At 43.8% G+C, this 14,936-nt stretch overlaps 1 protein-coding gene across 1 annotated transcript in view; it reads right to left on the bottom strand.

Annotated features, from left to right (window-relative positions):
* The window catches only part of Manbal (mannosidase beta like), a 30,336-nt gene extending 24,216 nt beyond the window's left edge, over window positions 1-6,120 (bottom strand). The window contains exon 1 of the mRNA XM_076849079.1: window positions 6,082-6,120. The gene's annotated coding sequence lies outside the window, so the exon portion shown is untranslated. The remainder of the gene's footprint in view (window positions 1-6,081) is intronic.
* Window positions 6,121-14,936: the final 8,816 nt, after the last annotated feature.

Raw genomic sequence — 14,936 nt, 5'->3', positions numbered from 1 at the left:
AAAAAATATTGTGTTTTCGGGTAAATCTTTGCAATATAATGTTAATTAAAAAAAAACAAACAATTGTATAAACAATGTGATTGCAATTACGTATAACGTTATTTCACTGGTTGTCATGGAAATGTCATGATTTCATTGGCTAAAGATCAAGAAACCACTGGAAAATGTAAATAGTTGCTGTTAAGGTGAAGGACACTAGATCTTGAATTTTTTGGAATGTTACTAAACAATGAATCAGTTTAAAAGAAAAACTCATGCCTTATCTACTTGCTTCTCAAGACTTTTGCTATAGTACAATTAAGTACTGTTCAATAAAACTTTTTGCAATGACAGAAAAGTTATATACGTTTTCTCCAAATGGCGGTCACCAGCCACACATGGCTATTAAGTACCTAATACAGCTAAAGAGGAACTAAATTTTTAATCTGAATTTTATTTACTTTTAATGAACTTAACTATAGGTACATGTGGCTAAAAGTGCTCTCCTGGGAAGCACAGGTGTAACAGGAGCATCCAAAGGTCTACAAAACAAAAGACTCCCCCTATGCTGCACATGCTTCAAAGCTCCCACCTGTTTCCTCATTTTCTCTGCATCTTGTGTTTACCTCCCAGCCTGCCCATCAGTACTTCTGGGTTTTCCTTTCCTGTTACAGCCAACACTGGAGTCCTACACATTCTTCAGATATCAACTAGGAGACTCTCACCCCTGAGACTCCATTACCTGGGACAGGGCCGCTGCAAATCATTTGCCAGGTACTGTGCACAGCACTTTATGAAATCAGCTTCTCATTCCCTCCACAACCACTATGGAGGTGGGAATTACTACTATGGATGAGGAAACTGAGGCTTGGAGAGGTCAGGTGGCTTAGCCAGGGATCACTAAGCCATGAGCAAAGTCAGGATTCAAAGTGGCTGGCTCCTCCACTGCCAGAGCTTTACTGCTAGGTCAAGAGGAGTGGCCCACTAGTGAGCCATGGAAACCGTTTGGAAGGCACCAACCAGTACTTTCTCTTTTTAACTTTATTAGCCAGCACTTAATTTTAATAAAATTAATTATTTTATTTTAATAAAATAAATGGCAACAGAAAATATTAGAGTGTATCACATTGGTAAGGGCTATCTCAGATGGATTTCTCAGATGAGGATTTAAAATGTATTTTCTATTGTTTGAGAAATGTTAGTAAACCATTCATTATAAGGCTTTCTCTGAGTGAAAGGGGAGCCACTGGAAGGTTTAAGCAAAGAAATTACATGATCCTTCTGGCTGCTGTGTTGAGAACAGAATATAGAAGGAAAGAGCGGAAGCAGTGAAACCAGATAGACTATTATAACAAGTCAAAGACAAGGCAAGAGGGCTGGGGTTGTGGCTCACTGATCGAACGCTCTCCTGGCACACATGAGGCACTGAGTTCGATCCTCAGCACCACATAAAAATAAAACAAAGGTATGTGTCCACCTACAACTAAAAAAAAAAAATATATATATATATATATATATATATATATATCAATCAACAGCAGTGAAAATAGAAATTCTCAGGTTATAAATATGTTTTGAAAAGAGGACTGCTCAGGTGAAATCTGAAAGAAGTAAAATGATCCCCAATGAAGGGGAATGATTCCGTATGATTCTGTAATGGTGACCAGCAGACATTAAGCAATCATCAAAAACTATAAAAATTGTCAAGTGCAGTGGTGCATGCCTGTAATACTTGTGACTCAGGAGGCTGAGGCAGGAGGATCACAAGTTCAAGGCCAGCCTGGGCAACTTAGACCCTGTCTCAAAAATATAAAATAAAAAGAGATGGACTAGGGTTGTGGCTCAGCGGTAGAGTGCTTGCCTAGCACATGCAAGGTGCTGGGTTGATCCTCAGCACCACATAAAAATACACAAATAAAGGAAAAAAAGGGATGGGGATATAGTTCAGTGGTAAAGCAACCCTGGGTTCAATCCCCAGTACTTCAGGCTGTAAAATTTTACAGCACAAAGAGCAAATTGAATGTTTTAAAATGCTAATATTTTAAAAAATCACAGGTCCAGAAATCTCAGGATGGAATGCAGATGGTGACATTCTGAATCCAAATGTATTATAAACAACTTCACTGAAAGGGTGGAAGGAATAAGATGATGACCTACATAACTTTAGAAATGAGAGGTCTGTAAAACCAAAGGCAAAAGGAACATACATATGAATTATACTCTAGTTGATAAAGTTGCTTTCCACAAGGTATACAGGTAAACAATTCTGAAAACCCTATACGTGTACACCAGAATAAGCAAAGGGATGGTGACAGTCATAGGTGGAGTGGAAAGTCACAGATTAGAAAAGAAAACTAGAATAATCCACACAGTAAATAAGGAATGAGAGTTGAGGAATCAATATGCTTAGTTTACTAGATACAGTTACATATAGAAATATTTATAGAGGGCTGGAGTTGTGGCTCAGTAGCAGAGCACTTGCCTTGTACATGTGAGGCACTGGGTTCGACCCTCAGCATCATATAAAAATAAATTTAAAAAATGAAGACATTGTGTTCATGTATAAGTAAAAAAAAAATTTTAACAGAAATATTTACAGATACATGTATATACACATATGTCTCTTACTCTGTCCACTTATATGGCCTAGAAGCAAGGACACCCCAGTAGCAATGAGCACAACATATGTCCAGATATTAGTTTCTGGGCCATTCTCCAATAAAAGGAACCAAGACTCCTTGGTAAACGGCTAATTCGAAGACTGGGGAAGAAATATACAGGATGACCCTGATGCATAAAAATATGTAAGTGCTTAAAAAAAACTAAGCAAACAAATGAAACATTAAGGGAGTTACATCAGCAGGAGTGCTCCCAATAGCAACACCTGAAACAATCAGAGCAACAAAATGAAGTAGTAATGGGTTACAACCCAAAGTACAAAATAAATACCGAATCTATATTGACAAAAATAACTGTTTGAATAAGTAAATACATGGTGGCGCACAGAAAAATCTCCCATGGAAGCCAGACACAGTGGCACTCATCTGTAATTCCAGCTACTTAGAGGCTGAGACAGGAGGATCACAAGTTCAAGACCAGCCTCAGCAATTTAGCAAGACCCTGTCTCAAAATAAAGAATAAAAAGGGCTAGGGATATCACCCAATGGTAGAGTGCTCCTGGATTCAATCCCCAGGACCAAAATAAAATAAAATCTCCACGGAGAATTCCGAATAATTTATGTAGATACTCCATTTTTAAGTGTGGGGCATAATTCCACACTTCTGAGCGTGGGCTGTGGATAATTACTTTTTTCCAAGAGTATACGGTATGAAAATGCAGTGAGAGGAGTAAATTTACAGTAAAACAAAACAAAACAAAACCCCGACTACTGCCTCAAGCCAACAGTGATAACTCACACTGGTTCTCTGTACTCTCCTTGAAACCCAGTCTAAGCAGAAGAACTGACAAATCCCAACTGGTAGGTTATTCAGCAAAGTATCTAACCATAATCCTCAAAACTGCCAGGATCACTCAAACAGGGAAAATATGAGAAACCATTACAGCCAAAAAGAGTGAAAGGAGACATGACTATTAAAGTACTGTGTTCGGGGCTGTGGCTCAGTGGTAGAGCACTTGCCTGGCATGTGTGAGGCACTGGGTTCGATTCTCAGCACTGCATATAAATAAATAAAATAAAGGTCCATCAACGACTGAAATAATGTTAAAAAAAAAGGAAGAAGAAGAAGGTACTATGGTCACCTAGATGGGATCCTGGAACAGAAAAAGGGCATTAGGGAAAAACTGAGAAAATCTGAATTTGGCAAATGTACTGCATGAGAACTCCCTTCAGTATAGTCACAATAATTTTGTAAATCTGAGTGGCACACACATGTAATCCCAATGACTCCAGAGCTGATAGGATGGCAAGTTTGAGGTCAGCCTGAGCAACTTAGCATGACTCCTTTCAAAATAAAACAAAACATAAAAAGGACTAGGGAGGGCTAGGGATGTAGCTCAGAAGTAAAGCACACCTGGATTTAATTCCCAGCACACACCCAAAAATTATAACATTATAATAAAAATTATGCAAATGTGGTCTTTCTCTCAAAATATTTTTCCCATACTCACCCTTCCTGTGGTGAGGACACAATGCCTACCTAATGAGATTAGGTGAGATGAATGATGTAGGCACTGTGATCTAGTTTTAAGCTACTATTAATTTTCATTTGCTTCAGTTGATCCTGAATCACGGGCCAAGACAACCATGGGCGGTTGGATGTCAAGAACAGATAATGTTGACAGCTGGGGGCTGGGGATTCTTTTTTTTTTTTTTTTTCTTTTAGATATTTTGTTAGTTGTTGATGGATATTTATTCATTTATTTATATGCAGTGCTGAGAATTGAACCCAGTGCCTCACACATGCCAGGCAAGTGCTCTACCACTGAGCCACAACCCCAGCCCTGGCTGGGGATTCTTTATAGGAGAATTTTTTTGTGGCAAAAATCTTTCAGAAGAACACTATAATCAGAAGTTATCTCTTGGGCCAGGGGTTGTGACACAGTGTTCACTTGCCTGGCATGTGTGAATCACTGGCTTCGATTCTCAACACCATATATGACTAAAATAAAGGTCCATCAATAGAAAATATATATGTATACACACACATATTTTTTAAAAGAAAAAGAAGTTCTCTCTTCTTTTTAAGTTTAAATGTGTCACCTCAGACACTGTAATCGTTTGGTAATCATGTAAGAGATTTTAATGCTGTGTTCATCCAAGGACCATATACATAATTTTGTTCTTTAATGAAAATTCAAAACACTTTGGCGGATTTTGATAACACCCACTCTGCTCATTCTGCTACAGCTTCTTCCAATTCCCTACTTGTTAACTTGATGGCCTTCAACATTCTTCCACTTCCGCTAGAAAGGTGGTAGTTGCAACCTATTTTGCAGTTCAAATCTATCCTTGAATCTGTGTAACCATCCCTGACCTGCATTAAATGGCTTCATGTTTCAGGGGATCCCTTGCTGAAATCTTCACGCAGGCTCAATGCTTTCTGGTACCAAACACTGTCATCAATAGGAACATTTTCTCTTCACTTCTTCCACCCACAAATTTAATGCCTTTCCATCTTCACTAAGCACTTACCACACACTGTGACTATAACTTTCGCAAGCTGAGATATGACAGCACGACTTTCTTCTTCACAATTTCATAGACAGGAGATTCATTCCTACCATAGATTTTAGCAACCTCAGCATACTTTCTTTTCTTTCCTTAGTCAGCTTAGAAGAAGGACTTTTTGGCTTGTCTTGGGCATATCCAAATTGCCAGCATCACTCATCTTGGGCTTGGGGCCTACTACTAAGTAAAATAAGAGTTTCCTGAGCACAAGCACCGCAGTGCAGCATCTGATAACCGAGATGATGGCTGTTAAGTGACCACTGAGTCGGTAGCACATACAGCATGGATACATTGTACAAAAAGGATGATTCACAGAAGGAGGGGGATGGCGCGAGATTCATCACGCTACTCACACCTCACAATTTAAAACTTACCAATTGTTTATTTCTCGAGTTTTCCACTTAATATTTTCAGACCACAGGTAAGTGAAACTGCGAATAGGTGAGAGGATATTGTACTCATCTCCCCCTTTCCTTAGAGAACTAATGCATCCTCAGACACTGAGGCTCTACATTCACTACCTCCTGTAATGCTCAGGACAGGCCTGTGTGCCCGTTTTACAGAGGTGCAAATTGAGAACCAGAGAGGAAATGCGACCAGCCCCACAGCTGCACAGCGATGCAAGGCACACTGGAGATCCGAACGCCGGGCCGACTTACTCCAGAGCTGAGGCTCCACCTGTTGCAGGAGTGGCTGGACTTGGCTGTGAGGAGCCCGGCGTTCCGGCCCGGGCTCGGGACTAAAGAGCTGGGCGGCACCAACCCTCTCAGGAACTCCAATTCCCCACTACGAGTCACTTGCCACGCGCGCCCTGGCCGCCGCGCCATCACCCGCCCCTCCGCTCGGTTCCCGCCACAGCCCCAACTCCGCCCCGCCCGGAACCCCGGCCCGCCGCCCGCTCCTCCGCACTCACCTCCCGCGCCGCCGCGCTGCTGCCCCGGAAGTAGCTCCCGTGACCCCGGGTCCGGAAGTGACGCGCCCGCGTTGCCGGGGTCGTGGCGAGCGCGGCTGCTGGGCTTCCTGGGCTTCCTTGGGCCCTCCACTGCACCGGGAGCCTCGCAGGGAGGCCGGGGGAGGACAGGCCCAGACCCTCTCTATTCTCCAAGCCCTTTAACACTTAACACGTTTCAGGAAGCCTTTACAGAAGCCTTAATTCTAAGTCAGGCCCTGAGCTAGGAGCCCACAGCACCGATGATGGCGAACAGAAACATCTAATTGACAGAAGGAAAAAAAAGCATGATTTGTTGGAAAAACATCCTTCGAGCTTCTTGTGTCGAGGAAGATGGAGGGAACTAATCAAATGAACATGGAATACGTTTTTGAAAGGCAAAGAACAGTCTCTGATTAGAAGGGGCGGGCCACGTGGCTGGGTTAAAGGAGACCTAGTTGGTTAGACAGAATGCGGCACCCAACATCCACCCCCAACATCCACCGAGCGCGAGGATGACTGCCTCCTGAAATCCGCGACCCGTGTAACCCATAGGACATGGTGGAAATCATGGAGCACCACTTTGAGATTAAGTCAGAAAAGACATTGCAAGTTCCTCTTTGCTCTCTGGATTACTCATGGGAAATCCCATGTTGTGAGGACACTAGGGCAGCCCTATGGAGAGGTTCTCGTGGGTGGTCATCAGACCTGCCTACGACAGCTCCAACTCGGTCAATTAAGTATGAGCCATCTTGGGAGTTGACTCTTCAGTCTCAGTTCAGATGACTGTAGGTAGCCCTGAGAAAGATCTTGAGAATAATAACCTCATGACTGGGGAAACACCCAGCAAAGCTACTAGGATCCCTGATCCACAGAAATTAAAATAATAGTACAGGAATTATAAATTATAACGTATTTCCAAGCCCTGATTTTAGAATAATTTATCATGCCTCATACATAATTAATACATAGAGGACAGAGGAAGGGTTAGATGCTAGACATTAAAAATAAAATGAGACCTATCTTACCTTAATGAATATCTTGGCCTGTAATTCCAGCTATTGGGGAGGCTGAGGCAGGAGGATCACAAGTTCAAAACTAGCCTCAGCAACTTAGCAAGGCCCTAAGCAACTTAGTAACACCCCATCTCAAAATAAAAAAATGGCTGGGGATGTGGTTCAGAACTTAAGTGCCCCTGGGTTTAGTCCCCAGTATCAAAAAATAAATAAAAAAGAATATCATTCTGAGCCAGGGGAACTAACACAGTGGAACATACCAGTAAGCCTAACAACTCAGGAGGCAGAGACAGGAGGATCACAAGTTCAAAACCAGCCTCAGCAACTTAGTAAGGCCCTAAGCAACTTAGTGAGATCCCGTCTCAAAATAAAAAATGGCTGGGGATGTGGCTCAAACCTAAGTGCCCCTGGGTTTAGTCCTCAGTATCAAAAAATAAATAAAAAATATCATTCTGGGCCAGTGGAACATACCAGTAATCCCAACAACTCAGGAGGCAGAGACAGGAGGATCACAAGTTCAAGGGCAGCCTTAGCAGTTTAGTAAGGCTTTCATTGTCACCCAAAACAGGGCTGGGGTTGTAGTCAAAAATAAAGTGTCCCTGGGCTCAATCCCCAGTACCAAAAGAAGAAGAAGAATCAATCTCCCCACCCCCTCCCTCTCTTTCCAGTGTTTGGGATGGAACCCGGGGCCTCACCTACCACTGAGCTACACTTCCAGCCATAGGAGTTTGTTCTCCCTTGGAGGACAGGGCAGAAATTCACTAATCTCCCACTATGTGAGGTAATATGGGAAATACAAAGATGTAATAAATTCCTATGGAGTTTCTGCTCCACATCCTGCATGATGTCACTAGGAAGACAATGTGAGTAGGTTGGACTCGACCCTGACTGTGTCAATCCCACAGACAAATGTATACTTACAAAGCATGAGATGAATTAGGAAGAAAGAAAAGAAACCATGTGAATAAATAAAATGAGAGATACAATCAAGATAGATTGATCAGGGAAGACCTCTCTGAGAAGGTAACATTTAAAGTAAGAATGAAGAACGAGTAGGAATTTGCCAGGCAAAGAGAGGAAGGAAAGAGCATGGTGGAGGCATAGGTGGAGGTTGGTCATGAATGGATGGAACAGCGAGAACTGAGGCCTGAAGGTGACATATAGGACAGGACCTGGTACTTGTCCTAGAGGAACCCTCTATGGGGTATGATGAGAAGGGTGATTTATGGATTGAATTATATGTTGGGATCCTCACCTCAGGTTCCTCAGGATATGATCTTAGTTGAAGAAAGGCTTTTAACAAAATGATCAGGTTACAATGAGGTCATTAGGAGAGCCAACACAAAAAGGAGAAGCTTGGACACAGGTGCACATATAAGGAGGATGTCATGTGACAACAGAGAGGTATTGGGGCGATGCTTCTACAGCCAAGAAATACCAAAGATGGTCAATAAACCACTCGAAGCTAAGGGAGAGCCAAGGAAAAGATTCCTTGCCGCCCTCAGAAGCTGTCAACAGACACCTTGATTTCAGATTCCTTGCTTCCAAGAACTGAGAAAATAAATATCTGTTGTTAAGCCACCCCCGCTCGTGGTATGTACTTCATTATGGCAGCTCTAGTATATAGTTACACAGATGCTTTGAAACCTGTTACTCTCTGTATCCAAATGTAAAAGATCCCTGGTGTGACTGCTGCAGGTACAGCTACTTTCTCACCTTCTAGAAGCTTCTTGAGGTCTCCAGCTGAGTTTTGCTCATCTCTGTGCCCTGCATGACTCCATTAGCACCACAGCACGTAGGGAGCTTCGTGGCATGTGTGTTCCTGTCCATAATATCTATGCAAGCACAGTGCTTCATTATGAAGGAGATAACATTGAAAAAGAAATGATCTCTGCTCTGGAAAAAAAAAATCCGAAGTAGCTTAACATGTGATGGGATGGGCCGGTTTTATCATTATTAATTATAGCTGTCAGGCTGGGGTTGTGGCTCAGAGGTAGAGCGCAGCCTAGCATGCCTGAGACACTGGGTTTGAGCCTCAGAACCACATAAAGTAAAATAAAGATATTGTGTCCACCTATAACTAAAATATACATATACATATATATATATATATATAGCTGTCATTTATTATATATTCACTACTTTATACAGATGAAATTCTCCTCCCAGCAACCCTACATTATTGTTCCTACCTTATAGGTGAAGGCTAGAAAAGTTTAGCAGATTGCGTGCCTGCATAACCATCGCAGAACCCAGCCAACCTGCACAAGCCAGCTGAGTGCCCTAGGAAGAGGGGAAGGATGGCAGACACTGAGGCATCCGGGAAGGCTTCACAACTGCCATCCTCTAGGCAGTGCAGACATCCTCCATGTACAGCAATGTCAGGGACCTGTCCATCTCAGAATCCGTGGGACTCCAACAGCAGTGGGGACTTTTCACTTCCTGACTTTCTCTGGGTCTCCAGGAGCCTCGCAGCAAATATTGAATTTCAGTTGCTCAAGTCCTGCTCTCCTGCTTGCTATCAGTGGGTCTGGGATGATGGGCTGGATTTGAATGTGGGAAAAGGAAAAGAGAGGAGCAAGACTTATTCTCCATCTCCCAGCCTTTGCCTTTGTTGGTCTCTCTTCCTGGAGTGCTGTCTTCAGGTTCTTCACAAAATAAGCTCATTCTCATTCCTTAGGGTTCAGCCCAAATATCAACATTTTTAGAAGAAGCTTCCCTGGTCACCAGCATAACTGATTGTGTTTTCCAAAGACAGCTGCAGCAGTAGCTCTCATCCTATGTAACTTTTTTTCTCAAAGCCCTGTGACAGCTTTGAGCCCCCATTTGTGGGAATCCCAGAGAAGCAAGGAGAGAGAGCTCCCTTCCCATAATGGCAGATGAATGGGGTGGTCAAGCTCTCTTCTCAGTTCTCGATGGAGATTGGATGCTGTTTCCACCATGTCTAATTGGGAGACTCTACCCTGGAGTCGAATCCAGAGGCAGGAATGCCTGCTGCAAGGGTCAGAGACTTGGGCCTTGTTCAGAGCAGGTGGCTCTTGGCACAGGATTTTGGCCACCCCTGGCCTTGGTGGTTTCTGCCTGAGCCTTACTGCAGTGTTCCCACCAGGCAGGAAGCTAAGAACTATGGTAGATCCTGACGGATCCAGAATCTGGACCAAAACCAGACACTGCTGTCCTCTAGGCAGTGGGGACATCCTCCATGTACAGTAATGCCAGGAACATTTCCATCTCAGAATCCACGGGGCCCAACAGCAGTGGGGACTCACCACATCTAGACTTTCACTGGGTGTCCAGGAGCCTCTCAGCAAATAGCAAACTTTGGTTGTTCAAGACCTGTTCTCCTGCTTTCTACAAGGTATGAAGTCAGGGTCAGATCCCATGCCTGAGCACCAGGACCTTCCAGCAGGTCTGCTACAAAAGAGGACAGGCCACATTTGAATGCTGGGTCATTAGAAGGGGCATTCAATAGAATTTCTATCAGAAGATAAATCACACATCAACATCCCAGAGGGTCAACCTTCCTAAGAAAATCCCAACACCTGCCCTGTACTTGAGACCCGGATTTACAGTTCAAACACCTGAAAATCTTTCTGTAGCAGGCACTGCCTGAGCACTGACTGCATTTCTGATAGAGACTGGGGATAAGACCTTGGGCTCCTGTGTGCAGAGACAGATGTAGCAACAAACTGACACAGTAGGATGTTTGAGTTTGGAGTGACACAGGTTTGGCAATCTCAGAAGGCTTCCTAGAGGAGGTGAAAGCCAATCCTCAAGAGAAGGGTACAGCAGAGACAGAGACCCAGGCCAGGGCTTGTAGTACTCCTACCACCACCACCCCCATGCAGAGTCCAGAACTTCGTTTCTCTGAAATGTTCAGTCATGGAAGCAGCACAAACTTCTTGCGCCCAGCATCTGGTTGGTATTAATTACCTCCACATTTATTAAGTGCCCCATTAAACTTGGCTCTGACAGCACAGTTGGCTCCCTGGGTTAAATCCACACTAAATATTCAATTATACACAGCACAAGCAGAATCATATCTGGCAGGGATTAGCTCACTTGTCCCGGGAAGGCGCTTTTCCAGCTGAATAACAATGGCTCCTTTTAATCATGTAGTGTTTTCCTCTTGAGGGACTTTAAGCTGGGCCATCTCCCAAGGGAGACAGAAACTGGGTGTCATCCTCTCCATTTGTAGTTGATGAACTCCGCGAAGAGAGCTGGCCCTCACCACATAAGCTGGAATTGTACTCCTCCTTCAGGGCCCAGCTCAAATTACTGCAGTCTTGAAGATTTCTTGGTTCCCTCATGAGAACCTCCAGGCAGCGTTTGACCACAAAAGAAGCTCTGGCTTAAGAAAAATGGCTGGGCCCTTGCTGCACACAGGGCCCTGTGATGGGTATCTGATCTGCATTTGATCATCTGATCCTCCCAGCAATCCCAAAGGGGTGTTTCCATTTCCCAGCTGATGAAATGGAGGCATAGAGAAGTTGAGTGGTGGGTCTAGGATTAGTTGTACACTAATAAGTGTTACAGCCAGCCTCAACACCAGGTCTGCAAGCCCACAAACAAGCCTGGTCCATTCACACAGTAAACGTGCATTTATTGATCACTTACTATATATGCAGGGTTAGGTAGGAGTAAAATATTTTCCAGGGAAGCAGGAGTGGGGGAAATATGGTTCCTGCCATATCATCTAGCAAAGAAGACAGATTTAAAATACTCCCACAAAGGATTATTTAATTACTTGTCAGGCAGTGTTAGTAGAAGTTTAACTGCGTTAACTCCTGCTCTCTTCCTTCTTGGAATCTCAGTTTTTCCAGCTAGAAAATTGGGATGAAAGTAGCAGAAGACTAGAAGCAACCCCAATATCCATCAACAGGGGACTGTTAAAATAGAAAATGGTACACAGATCTACACCATGGGATATGCTATTAAGGTTGCTAGCTCAGCTCTTAAGAAGCATGAGGTCAGGGTGCAGTGGTTCAGCGTGTAATCCCAGCAGCTCAGGAGGATGAGGCAGGAGGATCACAAGTTCAAGGCCAGCCTCAGAAACTTAGCGAGACCTTGTCTCAAAATAAAAAATGAAAAGTGCTAGGGATGAAGCTCAGAGTTAAAGTTCCCCTGGGTTTGATCCCCAGGATGAAGAAGAAGAAGAAGGAGAAGGAGAAGGAGGCAACCCTAAATGTGGAAGGATCTCTAAGACATATTGAGTGAAAAAACAAGGTACAGAAAAGTGAGGATGGAGAGCTGCTGCTTCTGTGTATAATAAAAGGGGAAGGAGGAAAGGAACGTCCCTTGGTGTGCACGGGCTCTCAGTGAGGATGCACAAGAAATAGGGGAGGGGGCTCCCTCAGGGAGGAGACCAAGGCTCCTGGAGTTGGGAAGAAACTTAATGTGTGCCGTTTTGTGCAAAACTTTTGAGTTTTGCATTCTGTGCACATATTTTTCCCCCAAGATAAATTAATCAATCCAAGAAAAATCGAATACACCATTGTGATGAAGATAAAACTGCAATCCAATTGCTCACACCAGCCTCCCTCCCACTGCTGTTAGATTCCAAGGAGAGGTCAACCTGTCACTCTCCTGGAAAATCTAAAACCCTTAGAACACATGTTGCTCATAATGAGATGAGAGGGGAAGGGAGGACCAAACAGAGGAGAAAGGAGGAAGAAAAGACAGGAGAAACAAAGAGGCCATGCTTAGATAGAATGACCCACAGAATAAAAATCCACAATCCACAGTTACTTCAATGCCCCAGAGACCTCCAGGCAGTTATGCTACCTGCCTCTTTCTAGCCAGCTGCCAGGTTGCCATGGTAATGAAACAGCCTGCGTTAAGCTGATTTCTGATTCTGAAAACATTAAAAAAAAAAAAAAAGAAAAGAAAAAGAAAAGAAAGCTGCAGATGGACAATGAGCAGAGAAGGTGACAGAGTAAAAGGAGGCATCGGGGTGACCTTCTTGGGCTTCATATTTATTCCTCTTTGAAAACTGGTAGGGTGCAAACCTGAGCGTGCATCTGAATGTGGAAGCTAGACCAAACACAGATTTCTGGGCCCTACCCCGAATCCCTGATTCAGTAGGTCTGGGGTAGGGCATTTCTATCATATTCCTTGAAGGGGTGTATACTGCTGATTGGAGACCACATTTTGAAACCACTGTCCTAAGTGATCTCTAAAGGGATCCCCAACACAGGAAGCCGTGAGCAGTGGACCCAGCCCCCATTCACCTCAGACACATCTATTCCTTCCATTGGCTTCCTCTATCATCTAAGTGGCCGCAATGTCCTAACAGAAGGGCCCAGCATGGACTGCCAGATAGGCAGAGCACCTGGTATGCCAAGGACTCCAAGGGTAGTGTCCGAGGTAGAGGCCAGCACCTCATATAAGCAAGAACATGGGAAGATTGGCCAGCGTTCCGGCAGCCTTTGCCAGAGTTCTCTCATAGGACCAATTAATGAGGTGTGATGGCCACAGGTGCTGCTGGGACAGAGAAAGGCAGCTGCCCAACAAGAGAGAAGCAGAACAAGGGCCAGGGCAAGTGGGAGAGGACTTGAAAATGACAGAAGCCAAGTCTTCAGGCACTGTAGGGACCTCATGGGATCCTGCATCTCCCTGAAACGGAGATAGGCAGACAAATCCAGACCCCAACACACACAGCCTGCTCAATAGGAAGGCAGATAACTGGGTAGACTGCAATATCAACGACGAGATCCCCAAGTTCAAGATTTCTTCTGCATCGACATGTATTTCTAGAGTACCAGCTATGTGCCTGGTTCTGTGCTAGGTGGTACACACGTGGGTATTGAGCAAGACATGGCCCAGTCCTCATGCAGCTGCCCTTTAAGTAAAGTTGCTATTAAAAGAATCATAGAATTCAATGTGCTAAGGTTCTATAAGTGAATGATCTTATTCTTGGAAAATAATGTTCAAATATTTAGGCGTAAAGGGGAGATGCTACCTCCGTTCTACGTAGGCAGCTGAACTTAAGGTCTCTCGTGTGAATTTTCAGGGACACCAATTAAAACACAGACACACTTTACCTTCTGGAGAGTGGAGAAGCTTCTGGATGGCTTCTCCACTCTTGGCCTCAGGCTCCCCAAAAGGGAGAGCAAGAGAAAGTCATGAGAGGCTGGCAAGAGAGAGAGAGAAAGCACTTTGGAAGTAAGCTTTTATTTGGGGGATTCTTGTTCTTTAGAAAGTTCTAACCAAAAAAGGTCAGAAGGGACAGGGTTACAAGGGACAGGTGAGTGTAACTCAACCTCAGGGGTGACATGTACATCTGAAGACCTTCTATTGCCCGGGCTGGGACAATGCCCAAGTCACCTCGAAATGATTGGTAGTGACAGGTCAGAGCCTTTTGCTTCAGGACTGGAAGGCATGGGTCATTCAGAGTGACTCCCCACAGGGCGAGATGTCTGGAAATTATTTGTAAGTGGTTCAGAGAAAAATAACTATTTTTTATAATATATTATTTATATGTGTGTGAGTGCAGATAAAACTATGTATATAACATATATGTACTCATAAAGAGAGACAGTGACAAAGTAAATGTGACAAAAATGTTAATAATTGTTGAATCCAGGCAAAGAGCATATGGGTTATTTTTTGTATTATTCTTGCATCTTTTCTGAGTCTGACATTATTTCAAAATTAAATAAGAATCACATTAGTACATGAAGAGTTATAACAGTGGTGAGCACTGGTTTTGTTTGGTTGGTTTTGTTTTGGTACCGGGGGTTGAATTCAGGGGTGCTTAACCACTGAGCCCCATCCCCAGCCCTATTTTGTGTATTATTTAGAGACAGGGTCTCACTGAGTTGC

Source organism: Callospermophilus lateralis, chromosome 3 (genome assembly GCF_048772815.1).
Source record: "Callospermophilus lateralis isolate mCalLat2 chromosome 3, mCalLat2.hap1, whole genome shotgun sequence".
NCBI classification, from domain to species: Eukaryota; Metazoa; Chordata; class Mammalia; order Rodentia; family Sciuridae; genus Callospermophilus; species Callospermophilus lateralis.
The sequence above is the reverse complement of the archived record's forward strand: the minus strand, read 5'-3'. Positions and strand labels throughout refer to the sequence as shown.